The sequence below is a fragment of the Lycorma delicatula genome, chromosome 7, assembly GCF_047948215.1.
Source record: "Lycorma delicatula isolate Av1 chromosome 7, ASM4794821v1, whole genome shotgun sequence".
NCBI classification, from domain to species: Eukaryota; Metazoa; Arthropoda; class Insecta; order Hemiptera; family Fulgoridae; genus Lycorma; species Lycorma delicatula.
In genome coordinates, this window is record NC_134461.1 from 22,309,136 (window position 1) to 22,323,009 (window position 13,874).

Sequence of the window (13,874 nt, forward strand, 5' to 3'; positions counted from 1 at the left end):
AATACTTTTTTTAGCAACCATTTTTCCTTTCCTGCCAATAATTTTTAAGTCTTTCACTGAACTTTTTCCTAAATTATTTTATCACTAATCTCTTTTGTTTTTGATCTTCCTGTTTGTAAAAAACCTTTTTTTTTGAGCTTTCTTCTAATTTTTTCTTGATTAAAATCTGATATGTAAGTGCAGAATTTTTATTTATGCATTTTTATGTATTTCTCAACTTTTACCACAATATATGGTTATAATTTTTTCTAGATAAAAGACAAAGATTTTCTTGAAAATTCTATTAACATTCAGACTTAAAATGTGAATTTTTTCTTCCGTTGTATTATTTTAAAAATAGAACACATTCTGAAAAAGATAAGTTTCAAATACTGAAATAATTAAATGTTTTACAAAGGATAGAACATTTAATTATACAGTGTGGCAAGTAAGGAAGCCTGAAGTTTGGACTAATGTTTTGCTATCTTTTTTCTTGTGGTAGAACACATATTTTTAAGTACTGATCGAAAAGAACCAGGAAATAAAAACCTCTTTGAGAAGCAAGAAGGCTTAAACCTCTTCTCTTATATATGATTTTTAATTTTATAACTTTTTTTCTTTAAAAATGAAGTTCAAATATGGTAATTTTTGTTAATTAAAAAATCTCAAGGAATTGAATATGGATGAAAAATGGGTTTAAATTGTGTCTGTTCATTCATTAAATAAACAGGGAATGGGGAGATAAATCACTATGGGTCTTGTATTTCAAAATTTTACTGAGTAAAATAATCTTTTTTAAATAATTTTTTATTTGCATATTACATGCTTTTTAGTGTTCCGCTTTATTTTCCTCCTTAGTAATAGTCTGTCAAAGATGAAGCTGGGAAATTTATGCAATTCTTTATCCGCTTTATTAATCAGGATTTCAAACAAACATATTTTTAATTTTTAAAGTAATCGTTTCTAACTTAAATAAATGTGTTCCTTAGTGCTCCAGACGAATAATAAAAAATAAGTACACCTAAATTTTTTTACTGAACATTTTGATATTTTTTTACAATCTTATTATAAATAGTTCACAATTAAGTTATTGATATTAAAAAAAAAACCCTGTGGAATGTCTGATATACAAATTTGTCAAGGACAATTACGGGAAAGTTTTTTTTTTTCTTCAGTCATGTGACTGGTTTGATGCAGCTCTCCAAGATTCCCTGTCTAGTGCTAGTCGTTTCATTTCAGTTTACCCTCTACATCCTACATCCCTAACAATTTGTTTTACATATTCCAAACGTGGCCTGCCTACACAATTTTTCCCTTCTACCTGTCCTTCCAATATTAAAGCGACTATTCCAGGATGCCTTAGTATGTGGCCTATAAGTCTGTCTCTTCTTTTAACTATATTTTTCCAAATGCTTCTTTCTTCATCTATTTGCCGCAACACCTCTTCATTTGTCACTTTATCCACCCATCTGATTTTTAACGTTCTCCTATAGCACCGCATTTCAAAAGCTTCTAATCTTTTCTTCTCAGATACTCCGATCGTCCAAGTTTCACTTCCATATAAAGCGACACTCCAAACATACACTTTCAAAACATTCAGAACTTTCACAACGTAAGAACGTTCTTTTTACTCGTTCTCTTGGAAATCTTTGATTTTTTGTACCGGCTTTCTGAACGTATCTTGCAATATTTCATCAGATATTTAAGTCTTTTTGAACGACTGATGTCGATTCATTTCCGTTCTTTTTGTTGTTAATGCGATTGTTTTATCAGCGTTCATTCTTACAAGGTAGCCGAAGAATTTGGCTCTTCTTTTTTTGATGGAATCTGATATTTTCTCAGTTTTATTGTTTTCATAAAGAACTATTATCCCTTGAATTTGTATTCGTTTTCACCTTTTTTTATTGACCCTAAATTTTCTCAAAATTTTCCTTTTTTCTGTTACATTTATTTCACCTGACTTCAATCATTAAGCCCATTGATGTCTTTGCGACTGAGCGCCAATTACGTTATGATGCTAAGAAGGTAGGCCAATTTATCTCTGGGCGCATAAAAGAAATAGACGACCAAGGTTTATGGCAGGCCAGATATACTGAATCGCCTGATGGCATGGAATTTTCCTGATTTGAGAAGCATACAGGTAGTTAGATGGATTTCCCCGATCGGCATATTACGCAGTGTCTTTCTGAACATGGTGTTTTTTGAGATAAGTTGACCAGATTTGGTTTGATTAATTCAGGCTTGTGTCCGGAATGTAGGGCCACTGATAATCTGAGCCACATCTTAAATTTCTGCTTCAGGTATGAAGCTGAACGTACAAAAGTAACCAGAGAGGTTGCGAGGATCAATTGTGATTTTGATCTGCAAGTTAATTAGAAAATCGAAAGGGAATGGTGCGTGATTGCTGGCTTCCTTAGATGCTTAGCCCTGGGGATGGGTCTGATGCTGTTATAGATATGTAGATAGAATAGCAATCCGGATGGCTAGGAGTCCGTCTGAGTACTTACTTCGTTAAGATAGGCGTTTTAGCACCGAGCCCCGGTTAGATTAGATATTTGCTGTACGGATGATGAGGTGGATGAGTGAAGAACTTTGTAATGGAGCTGGTGAATGGGAGTAGGCATTGACCTCACTCCCGAAAGCGGAGCACAGCAGAAAGAGATAGAGTATGTTTTCATAGAGGCTTATTAAATTTGTGAATCTGTTTCTTGATTTTTAAGTGAATCAATAGGATTGAGTAAACTGAATTGTAGGAAAAAATTGTCTTTGTTGCGATCAACACTTGTTTTGTTGGTATGAGGATAGTATTTTTGGTGTTTTAAAGACCTTATCAAGTAGTGATTTTAGTGCATAATCTAATTCAAGTCTAATATGAAGAGTTTTTTTGTGTAAAACCTTTGGTGTTAGAGGAAGGTGCGGGGATCGCGCTTCGGTTAATTTGATAGTTGAGGGTTGTAATTTATGGTAAGTGGTAAGTGGTTGGAAGGGGTCATACGTTATTCTTTTTGTTGTAAATATCTTTTATTAGTCTGTAGGCAAATTTCATTTTTCTCATTTTGTTTGGTAGACTTCTTTATCTAAACCATTAATTTGGATTATTTCTTCCAGATATTCAAATTTATTGACTTTATCTTTTTTCCGAATTTCGTGTTTAAAGACTTCGAGGATTCTTTGAAGTCGGTCATGAATTTTGTGTTTTTGAAGGGAATTTTCAGCCCTACTTTCTCTCCGATTTTTTTTAGATGGTCTACTTGTACTGTTACCGTTTTGAGATTATACGAGAAATTTCAATATCGTCGTCAAATGCTAGGGAGTTAATTCTGATTCCTTTCAGTTTCGGACCCAATTTTGTTTAATGTGTGTTCCAATTACTTTCATCTTTTTTCCCCCATTATCTTATTACTTTTTATTATTTTCTCAAATACATTTTTCTGTAAAATTCTCTCTTTCCAAATTGACTGTGTTAAGTCGCTTAATTTTCAAAATTCTACAATTATTGTTAGCCTTCGATTTTTATATTATATTCTAGTACTCTAATACAATTAAATCTTTAAGCGTCGGACATTCATTCTCCTTGTAAATTTCGATTAATTGTCTTTATATATCAAACATTTCAAAATGAAGTTAGTAATTTTATGGTATTTATTCTAATATATTCTAGAACAGATTTAAATATATTATTGAGACAATGTTATATTTATATCAACGAAAGCAGGAAATTATAAAACTACTAGTCACATGGAGACCATATGACTTCCTTGTACGTCTATTAAATTACATATACACATTTTTAAAAGTACATAAAATTTTATTTTACTAATTAATAACTTCTGATTTTTTTTGTTATTATTGAATTATTATTTATTGTATTTTTTTTTTACAATCACAAGTTAATAATTGTGTATAAATCAATATATTTAATTAAAAAAAAGGAGATGAAGTCGGATTTGAACCGCTGTGCCTTCCTCTTTTGAGATCCAAATATTTCATACATTAAAATCTTATTTGGCTATAACTCTGGAATCAATGAGAATAAGTATGATGTGTCGTTGAAAATATCTCAATGAGGGCTATGATGTGTTGTTGAAAATATCTCAATGAGGGCTTATTACTGCAGTTAAGAAAAAAATTATTGCTTTTACTGCTTTTTTTAATTTTGGTCTTGTCGATTGCAACCAAAAGGGGAGGTGGACAACTAGCTGTTACAACAGTCCTAAATCCAATATTTCAACATTCTACAGCTAATCGTTTTTGAGTTATACGAGATACATACGTACATATATACGCACTTGCGTAAACAGACGTCACGCCGAAACTAGTCAAAATTTATTCAGGGTTGGTCGAAATGAACATTTCCGTTGAAATTTGAAAACCTAAATTTTTCTCGATCACAATAGTTCCTTTACTTTGTACAAGGAAGTAAAAATGAAGCGAGAAAGAAAGAGAGAAGTGAGATGTTTATACTGGTTCTAATGCATTTTATGTTTTTCAAAAAACAATAAAGAAATTTAAAGATAGATTTGAGAGTGGAATAATCATCCAAGGAGAAAAAATAAAGACGTTAAGCTTTGTCTGGGACATTGTTCTTTTGACAGAAATGAAAGATTATTTAGAAGAAATTCTGAATGTCGTAGATTTATTGCTAGGAGAGAATTTCAGTCTGAAAATAAATAAAATAAAGCAAAGGTACTGAAAGTTGATAAAAATAAGAATAATGAGGAATTAGGTACTGAGGTATTCGAACACATTTACACCAGTTGTAGATTTCGTTATTTTGGATTTGTAAAATTACAAATTTATGAACGAAGTATGGCGTCATCAAAAGCAGACTGGGATAATTAAAGAGAGGTTTCATGCGTAAAAGAACATATTTATAACTGTAAGCTTAAATGTAGATCTAAGAATTAGAAAAAAAAATGTGTGAAAAGAAGCGCTTTATGTGTCGAAACAAATAATAGATAAAACAGAAAGGTAAATAAATCGAGGCGTTTGAAATGTGTGGTGTTACAGAAGGATGTTGAAAGTTAGATAGGTAGTTAAAATTCGAAATGAAAAGATCTTTGGACGAATATCTAATGTGAGAATTTTTCACCTCTTATTTGTTATTGTTTGGTTAATTGATTATGAGTTAAGACAAACGTGTTTAGTTAACTTCTATAATAATAATTAAATCTGTAATTTGTTTGGAAAGTTCTCGGCCTGAAAAAGAAAACACTAGATTTTTTAGAAAATTTTTATTTTCATCTTGCAATTCCATACATTTAGACCGACGACTTTCAAACTTTTTAATATTCTCGGTATAATGCAATTTATCTGATTCTGCAAAATAAGCGTTTTTCTCAACTGTAACCTCATCGTATAAACTTCATACAGAGAGCTATTTCTTCAGGTTGGGGAAGAGAAAGTAATCGCTGGAAGCAGAATTTAGCAAATATGGCGCATATGAAATATTTTGAAGCGTAGGTTATAGAGTTTTGCAGCAACAACCAGAGACTTGTGTGTGTTGGCGCGCGCGGGTGTGGAAATGTTATCGTGGTAAAAGAGCACATTCTTATTGGTCAGAAGTGGACGTTTAGTCTGAGTAGTTCCCTCCAATCGGTCCAGTAGTGAAGCGTAATAATCCAAGGGGACGGTCCTGCCCTTTTCCAGGTAGTTTATGAGCAATCGTATTTTGAGAATCCTAAAAATCCGTAGCCATGACTTTTCTTACAGACGGAACCGTTTTCGTTACCTATGATCCATTTCCCACCCACTGTTTGGCATTTAATGGTGAATCCATGTTTAATTTATCGTAATAAAACGTCGAAGTAACTCGACGAAATCGCGTTAAAATAAGTCTAAACACCTTTGAGAAAGTATTCAGTCAAGTGCGTTTTCGGAAAACATTTAATCAAATTTTAAAATTAAATATTACGATAATTAAAGTAAATAATATCAGTTGACCTAGCAGTTTAATTTGTAGTAGTGTTGCACATTATTAGTTATTGTGTATTATTATTATTACTACTAGCTGCAGGGCATGCCTATGGCACGCCTCCGCAGCTAGGCCCTCTGGGCGGGTTGCCCGGCGGCGTCTCGGAATGGAATTATTAACTGTCCAAAACTGATTACCTCTTGTGTAAAAATATTTTTTTTTGAATGATGAAAATTTATATAACGAAAGTTAAATTATAAATTTAATTCTAGAGATTGATACTAACGAATCGGGATTCTCTGTTTGTGATCAGTACGTTCCATTGCCTACTTTTTGGTTATAGTTCATTATTTTATGAAGAAAAACAATCACATTAATAAATAAAAAATATGTAGAAAAATTTTAAATACCACTCCTAAATTAAACGCACTAAAAGGTAAAAAATAATTTTAGAACGGTATCTCAGAATGGATTTGACAATAAGTTTTGATGGTTATATGTAAGTTTATGTGAAAATCATAGCTTAAAATTAAAAATTTGATGTTTTTGCCAATTTTTCCATATCCGTGATGAATGGCCTAAAGAGTGGGACGACACCTCACTAGATGCTGCGGCACCTCAAATGAGCATATTTAGCGAAAGATCGGATCGGTACGTTTTACGGGGTGAATACAATCAAAACAGGGCTAAACGATTTAATTTCGGATAACCAAGATCCGGTCAATCAAGAGTGTACCCGATGCGTTAAACAATTAGCACTCGACCTGCTGATACATACGCCCCAAATTTTCCAGATCGTTTTCGAGATATTTGCGATTTTCGTCCGAAAATTCGGATTCGGTTAAAAAGTACTATATTTTTACAAAACTTCGATGTATATGTATATATCGATATATATTTCGATATATATATATATATATATATATATATATATACATCGATATATAATAATACAGTGTCCGGCATATAAATCTGACGATTTTTTAGTAATTGTTATGTTGGCACCACTGTCAATGAGAAGGGGGGAGTGTTGTACATCGACAGGTCTATTCATGCTATTTCAGTAGCCAGTATGTCGTGGTCGGGTGAACAACGAGCGTTTGTGATTGAAGTCGGTTATTGTAACACAGCGTTTATTTCGGAGACATTTAAATCGACACGCGTCTGTTCCTAGTAGGAATACGATATTGTTGTGGGTAAAGAATTTTAGGAACACATCGTCTGGTTTAAAAATGAAACCGACAGGACGAAAACGGACTGTGAGAACGGCTTAAAACATTGACGCTGTAAGGTTAGCTGTTACGCGGTCTCCACGACGTTCAGCAGCGAGACATGCTGCTGCGCTAGCCATTTCTGATCGAAGTGTACGACGAATTCTTCATGCCGACCTGAAATTTCATCTGTATAAGAAGATGTTAGTGCAGCAACTTAATGCAAATGATTTGGGCGTCTCGCAAAGCAGCTTGCGAGGTCATCCTCGAAAATGTCCACCAGGATGCCATTATTCTTTTAAGTGACGAGGCGCATTTTCATCTGTGAGGATTTGTGAATAAATAAAATTACCGTTATTGGGCTTCGCATAATCCAATGTAAATTCTTGAAAAACCTCTTCACAGTCAATATGTTACAGTGCGGTGTGCGGTTTCATAGTTCGGCATAATCGGCCCGTATATTTTTGAGGAATTAAATCGCAGAGTAACAGTAACAACTCATCGATACGTAAACATGTCGAATGAATTTCTGCGACTGAAACTGAATGACTTTCAAGGACGTGAAATTTGGTTTCAACAGGATGGTGCCACCGCCCATACGGCGAGAATCGCAATGGATGTTCTGCGAGAAACCTTTCCTGGACGTTTGATTTCCCGATTTGGCGACATTCCTTGGCCAGCGCGTTCACCTGATATAGCTGTTTGTGATTTTTTTTGTGGGGGTATCTCAAATATAAATTCTTCAGTAGTCGACCACAGTCAATTGCAGAACTCAAGGAGGCCATTCAACAAGAAGTTGAAGCGGTTCCACAAGTGATGATTGAGCGAGCAATGCCAAATTTTAGAATGAGGTTAAGTGAGTGTGTGAGGAGTAATGGAAAACATTTGGACGACATAATATTCAAATAAAAAAAATCTATGTAAGTAATTCACTATAAATTGCAAAAATTGATCTTAATTTGATATATTAAATGTTTTAATAGCACGAAACACAGTTTAATTATTGTCCCTTAAAAATCGTCAGGTTTTATGCCGGACCCTGTATAACAAGAATACACCTGACCACCACGAGACGTACTACCGAATTGGATTTTTCGGCTAGTGATCGGTACATTCCGGTGCTAAGCTAAGGGGTACGCGCACACAGACAAATGCCGTTTAGTAGTGTAGAACTATTAGTATTATTTATTATTGTGAAGGCTGTTATTATTAGTGTTTGGGTCGTAATTCCAACATTAATTGTTTGAAGTCTAACGAAATATAAATATAAGTCTAACGAAAGTACTACGAAATATAAAAGTTATTATGGAGCGTTTTATTGCTACTGCAATTACTGCAATCTTTCAGTTTTTATAAATTTGGTTGCTTATCTATGTAAAAATAAAAAAAAATATAACAATAAAAGAGACTGCAGAATTGTATCATTTGACATAGAGAATTTATATCCATCTATACCGTTAAAATAAATTATAGAAATTTTAGAAAAGAAAGTAAATGAGGAAAAGATAAATAACTTGAAAATAGAAATTATTAAAACTCTAGAAACAATTCTTCCAACAAAATCAGTTTAAATTTAATATTAAAATATATAAAACGAAGAATAGATTAGGCATGGGTAAACCGCTATCAGCGATACTAAGCGAATTATTCCTATAATAAAATGGAAGAAGAGAATATAACAGTCATTATGAAAGAGTCCAGATATTTAGATTATTTTAGGTACGTTGATGATACTCTTATTAGTATTAAAAAAAAAATATATCAACAATCAAGCGGATGTCCTTTACGGGAACCTCAGTTTATTGAAAACAGGAAATAGATAAATAAAATTAAAAGATAACTATAACCATTAATAACAAATAAACAAGAAGAAGGACAGAAAAACATGACGTCAAATATAGAGAGGGGTGGTGACTAAACGCTATATAAAGATTAACAGAAACTTAAAAGTACTAGTACAATAAGTTTTGACAATGAAGTGGATCCGAAACTGGTTAACAAGAGATAAAAAAGCGAAGCTAAGAAAGGTAAGCAGTACTTAACGTGCAATTATAGTGATCTTAGCAGAAAAGATAATGGCAATTATTATCTTAACAACAATTTTGGTTCTGAAAAACGAAAGCATTTAACAGGAAACGGTTTTCGGCATCGTTTTTATCATAAAATTTTACATTAAAATCATATATCACCTTCCTATTTAAAAAAAAAAAAGTTTTATACAATATAACGAATCGAAGATGGCTGCAAAATATTTCAAAAAATTCGTGAAGTTATAATTTTGTAATTAGTATGTAGATCCGCCGTTGTTTCTATCTCTTAGTATCCTTCAGTTTTGAAATATGAAGCAGTTATCATATTTTAATATTACCCTTAGTGTACATAACTTAGGATTAACAAAAAAAAAAAAAAAACATTAAAATGAGTTATAATCGATTATTTTATTCTAAGAATTAAAAATTCTCTACCTTAACACTATTATAACAAGAATTTTAACAAACGTCTCGTGTATTATTAAATTAATTCATGCACTGCTGGTCGGAAAGGTAACGGAATCGGTGATAAAATTATTAACGAATGACTGAACCGAATTTGATGTGATGAGAAGAGAGCAGCGGTAAAGGATGATGAAAAGGGTCTTGAGTATCGGGGGGAGGTTACGTCGGTATGTTTTAGTTGATTTGATATTCGGCAGCGGTAACAACATACACGATCGTTTCAAGTAGGCCCAGAAACCGTCAGACAAATCTCTCTGCACCGCTTTTACGAGTACTACGTGGAAAATATTTCTATTTCTCAAGTAAAATTCAGAGATTATTTTATTATAATTGATGTATTATAAGACCAACAAACTAAAAATGTAGAAAAACGATAAAACAATTTTTATCAAAAATTAATTCTCTTATATGTTATTTTTTTTATGAAAGGATGATTTTATAACAATTTTTTTTTGTGCAACCGGTAAACGAGATGATATAAAATTCCCAAGCCTAAAGTCAAACCGACTAGCTGCTTACATTCGTATTAGGTAGATTTCATAATAAAGCTACTTATTGCAACGAGTACCATGATTAGACTTCGGGAAAATTTCGACGTATCTTCGCGTTTCACATCCTCCAGACCCCAAAACGACCGTCAGTTCAAAAGTTTATATATTCATTTTTATGTATATATATTTCACTTTCTTGTGGACACGATAACTGCCGTAATTTTGCCCAATCACTTTCAAATTGATGCATAAATTATAATGACCCAAAATCTCGGTCGAGTTCATTAATGGGCAAAATCGAACCACGGGGGTGGAAATGGGGGGCTTTTTCGAAAAAACAAAATATTGTTATAACTTTCTTATTAAGTAAAATATCGAATTCGTTTAAGGTTCGTACTGTTCTTTGGATAAGGGACGCCTAAAACCTATTTAAGTAAAGTCTTTAGATATCACCAACCATTGGCCCGGGGGATGGAAAAAATGGGGTTTCAAAGAAAAAAATCATTCCTCCCTTAATAAGCACAGTATCGAATCGGTTTAAAGTGGTCGTTAGGGCTCTAAACATTACCTAAAAGGTTTGTCTGAAACAATTTTTGATATGACCAACCCTTACGGCAAGGGATAACCAAAATGTTGCTGGAATTGTAAGAAGATGAGGTTTGTATGCTAAACATGTGAAACTTTTTTCACATGCAATCATTGCCGTATTGAGTGAATTTGAAGTTTTTCTTAACTTAAAGTTGGATATCTTTTTTATCCCTTACTTAGCACCGGTAAAATCTACCTCCGCCCTCCGGCGTGCCAAAAGGGATTTTTTTTCTTGTCAAAGAATTACAAGTTATATCTATAGCTTTAGTAAACCTCTAGGTATAGCTTTAATAAACTTAAGAGGTTTACTGTAGCTATATATCTGTGTGTACACACACATTTTTTTACGCGGGTATAATCGTGACGATCAAACTGTGCGATCAGTTGTGCATGTTTAAATCTGACAACGCGTAAAATTACTTTAATTACAAGAAAATAAACGATTAATCCTCTATTTCTCGTAAATTAATGCAATTTTATATAAGTTGAATCATTAAATAATTATAAAATCAATACATACCTAATGAATACAGTAATTTTGGTTAAAAGGATTAAGTTTTAAAAATGAAAATAAAAAGTCTGGTAATACATTGTTTAATCTTTTGTGTTTATTAGATTACTTAAATGAAACATTTTTAATATGATATTTATTTCGTCATCATTGCTTAATGGTCCTAAACAGAAATGAATACACAGCCTGATGTAATATTTCAATTCAAACTACTTTCAAGTGGAAATTTAATAAAGTTTATTGGAGTACTTAAGAGTAAAATATCTAGTTATTCATTCTCACAGGGGAGAGAGCCTTACCTCGCGTTCAGTAGTAATCTCTTCATATTTGTTTATCAAGGTGCAGGTTTCTTATCTTTACTTTCTTGCGAACGGCTTTCTTCATTCAGGAAGGTTTAAAAAATAACCATCTATGTTTTAAATAGAAACAGAATTAAAATATATATATATATATATATTTTAAATAGAAACAGAATTAAAACAGAATAAAACAGATATATATATATATATATATATAATAAAACAGAATATATATATATATATATATATATATATATATATATATATATAAAACATGATAAAATTGACTTTAAACAAGCTGTACTAAAAGTTAAAAAAGTAACACATTCTTAATTACTCTTAAGTGTAGATTTAAGACAGCTATAAATTAGAAACAATTACCGGCTTACCCTTAATTTGTGGTCGATTTCTATAATTTGAAATTTTAAAGAGGAATTGATTGAATATTTTTATAAAACGATTTCATGAATAAGAAGGTTTTTTTTAGCAAAATTGTTTATTCATTTTTACATCCTACCTTTGATTCTACTTTCTCGTCTAGGTAGCGCTACAGCTCTAGAAGGTAAAGTATAGTAATCGGTCCAGTTTGAGCATATGCGTTTTTCAACGGATCTTTTCGTAATGACACCTAAGGAACCCAAAAAACACAAAAACCAGATGGAAACTTTCCGGATGTTAATACTCGTATGTACGTGTATGTGTTAGATTCTAAATCACCTTATATCTCCAAAACTACTGGACCGATTTTGACCAAACTTGTTCAGATTACTACTATATATGGGCATCGATTCCGGTAAATTTTTAATCTAAAAGGTCAAGAGGGTAAGGCTGTACAGCTAGGTCACCCTCAGTATCTTGAGATTTCGCCTAATTTAGGCCATGTTTTTCTTAGATACATTTCTTAACAATTAAAAAATAACAATATTTTTACAAGAATATTTATCATATATTTAGTTTTGACTTAATTTACAAAATGTTTATGATACAATGTTTGAAACGTTCTTGGCGTAACAGAGGGATTTGAACCGGAACCTTCCTAATTAGAAGAGAGGTGGTTCAATTTTAAATATTAATCTAGTAATCTAATAAAAGGATTTTTTTTTTTAACCATTTTTATTCATTTAAAAAAATTGATCTTGTTAAATTTGAAATTTCATTGAATGACAGACAGTGAAGTCTTTTGTAACTCAGAAATAAACTATATTGTAAGATATTTTTTTCTGCCACTGGTTAAATCTTAGAAAATCAATCGTCAATTATGATCGATTACTCCGTTTTGTACTCTATTTTAGTATTCGATTTCGTTGTATTCAATTGCATTTTGTTTCCAACTTAATTCAATTTTGTTGAAGAGGTCTAAATTCGTTACAAAACGAGTAAAATCTACCGTTTACGTAATTACTTGTATTTTCTAAATATATAAAAAAGTAAATTTTCTTAACTCTTCTTAAATTGAATACTACTCGTATAAAAAATATAAAAATTGTATCTATCGGGTAATTAAAGAAATTTAATATTCGTTTTTGGCTTTCCATGTTCATTGATTTCCATTTTTATTTTAAAATAAGTTATTTGAAAAAATATTTGTATTAAAAAATTTTGTACAAGAAAATAAATATATCTTACCTACAAATGCTTTTAAGTGAATAAAATCGAGGGCTATAGATTATAAGTTGCATTGCTAAATGAAAATAAAAAAAATATACAAGAATTATAAAGACACACTATAATACAAAAACTTTACAAGTCCAAGCAGCCCAATTATTTTCAAATAAGAGTATGCAATCTCTTTCGGCGGACCGGTCAAGTACGACCAAAGTCCCGTGTGTTTTCGATTGAAAATAAATCGAGTAATGATGCGGGTTGCTTGGTCTATTCCATTTTTTCTATAGGGATTTTAACAAGACATATTGTTTTTAAAAATGTTGTTAAGATAATTGCTATTATCTTTTCTGCTAAGATCAGTATAGTTTCTATGTTTAGTAATTCTTACCTTTTTTAGCTTCATTCTTTTATCTCTTGTTAAAACGCGTTCGGAACGAACGTTTAGTCAACGCCCCTTCCTATATTTGACGTTATACCTTATCTGGTATTCTTCTTGTTTATTTGTAATTAATGGGTTATACTTATCTTTTAATATTATTTATTTCCTGTTAACAATAAATTGAGGTTCTTGAAAAGTTAATCTATGGTCGTTTTATTGTTATTTTTTAATTTAAAGATTTCTAGATCTTCTAAAATATTCCTTCTTTTTCCTTTGACACATTTGTGAATTAATTTCGTTGATTCTTCCATTTTAATCGGGGTATATCCTTCTTTTATTAAATGCGTTTCATAATTAGAAACATTTTTTTGATTTTTAAAAGATCTCGTGTTAGTTATATCT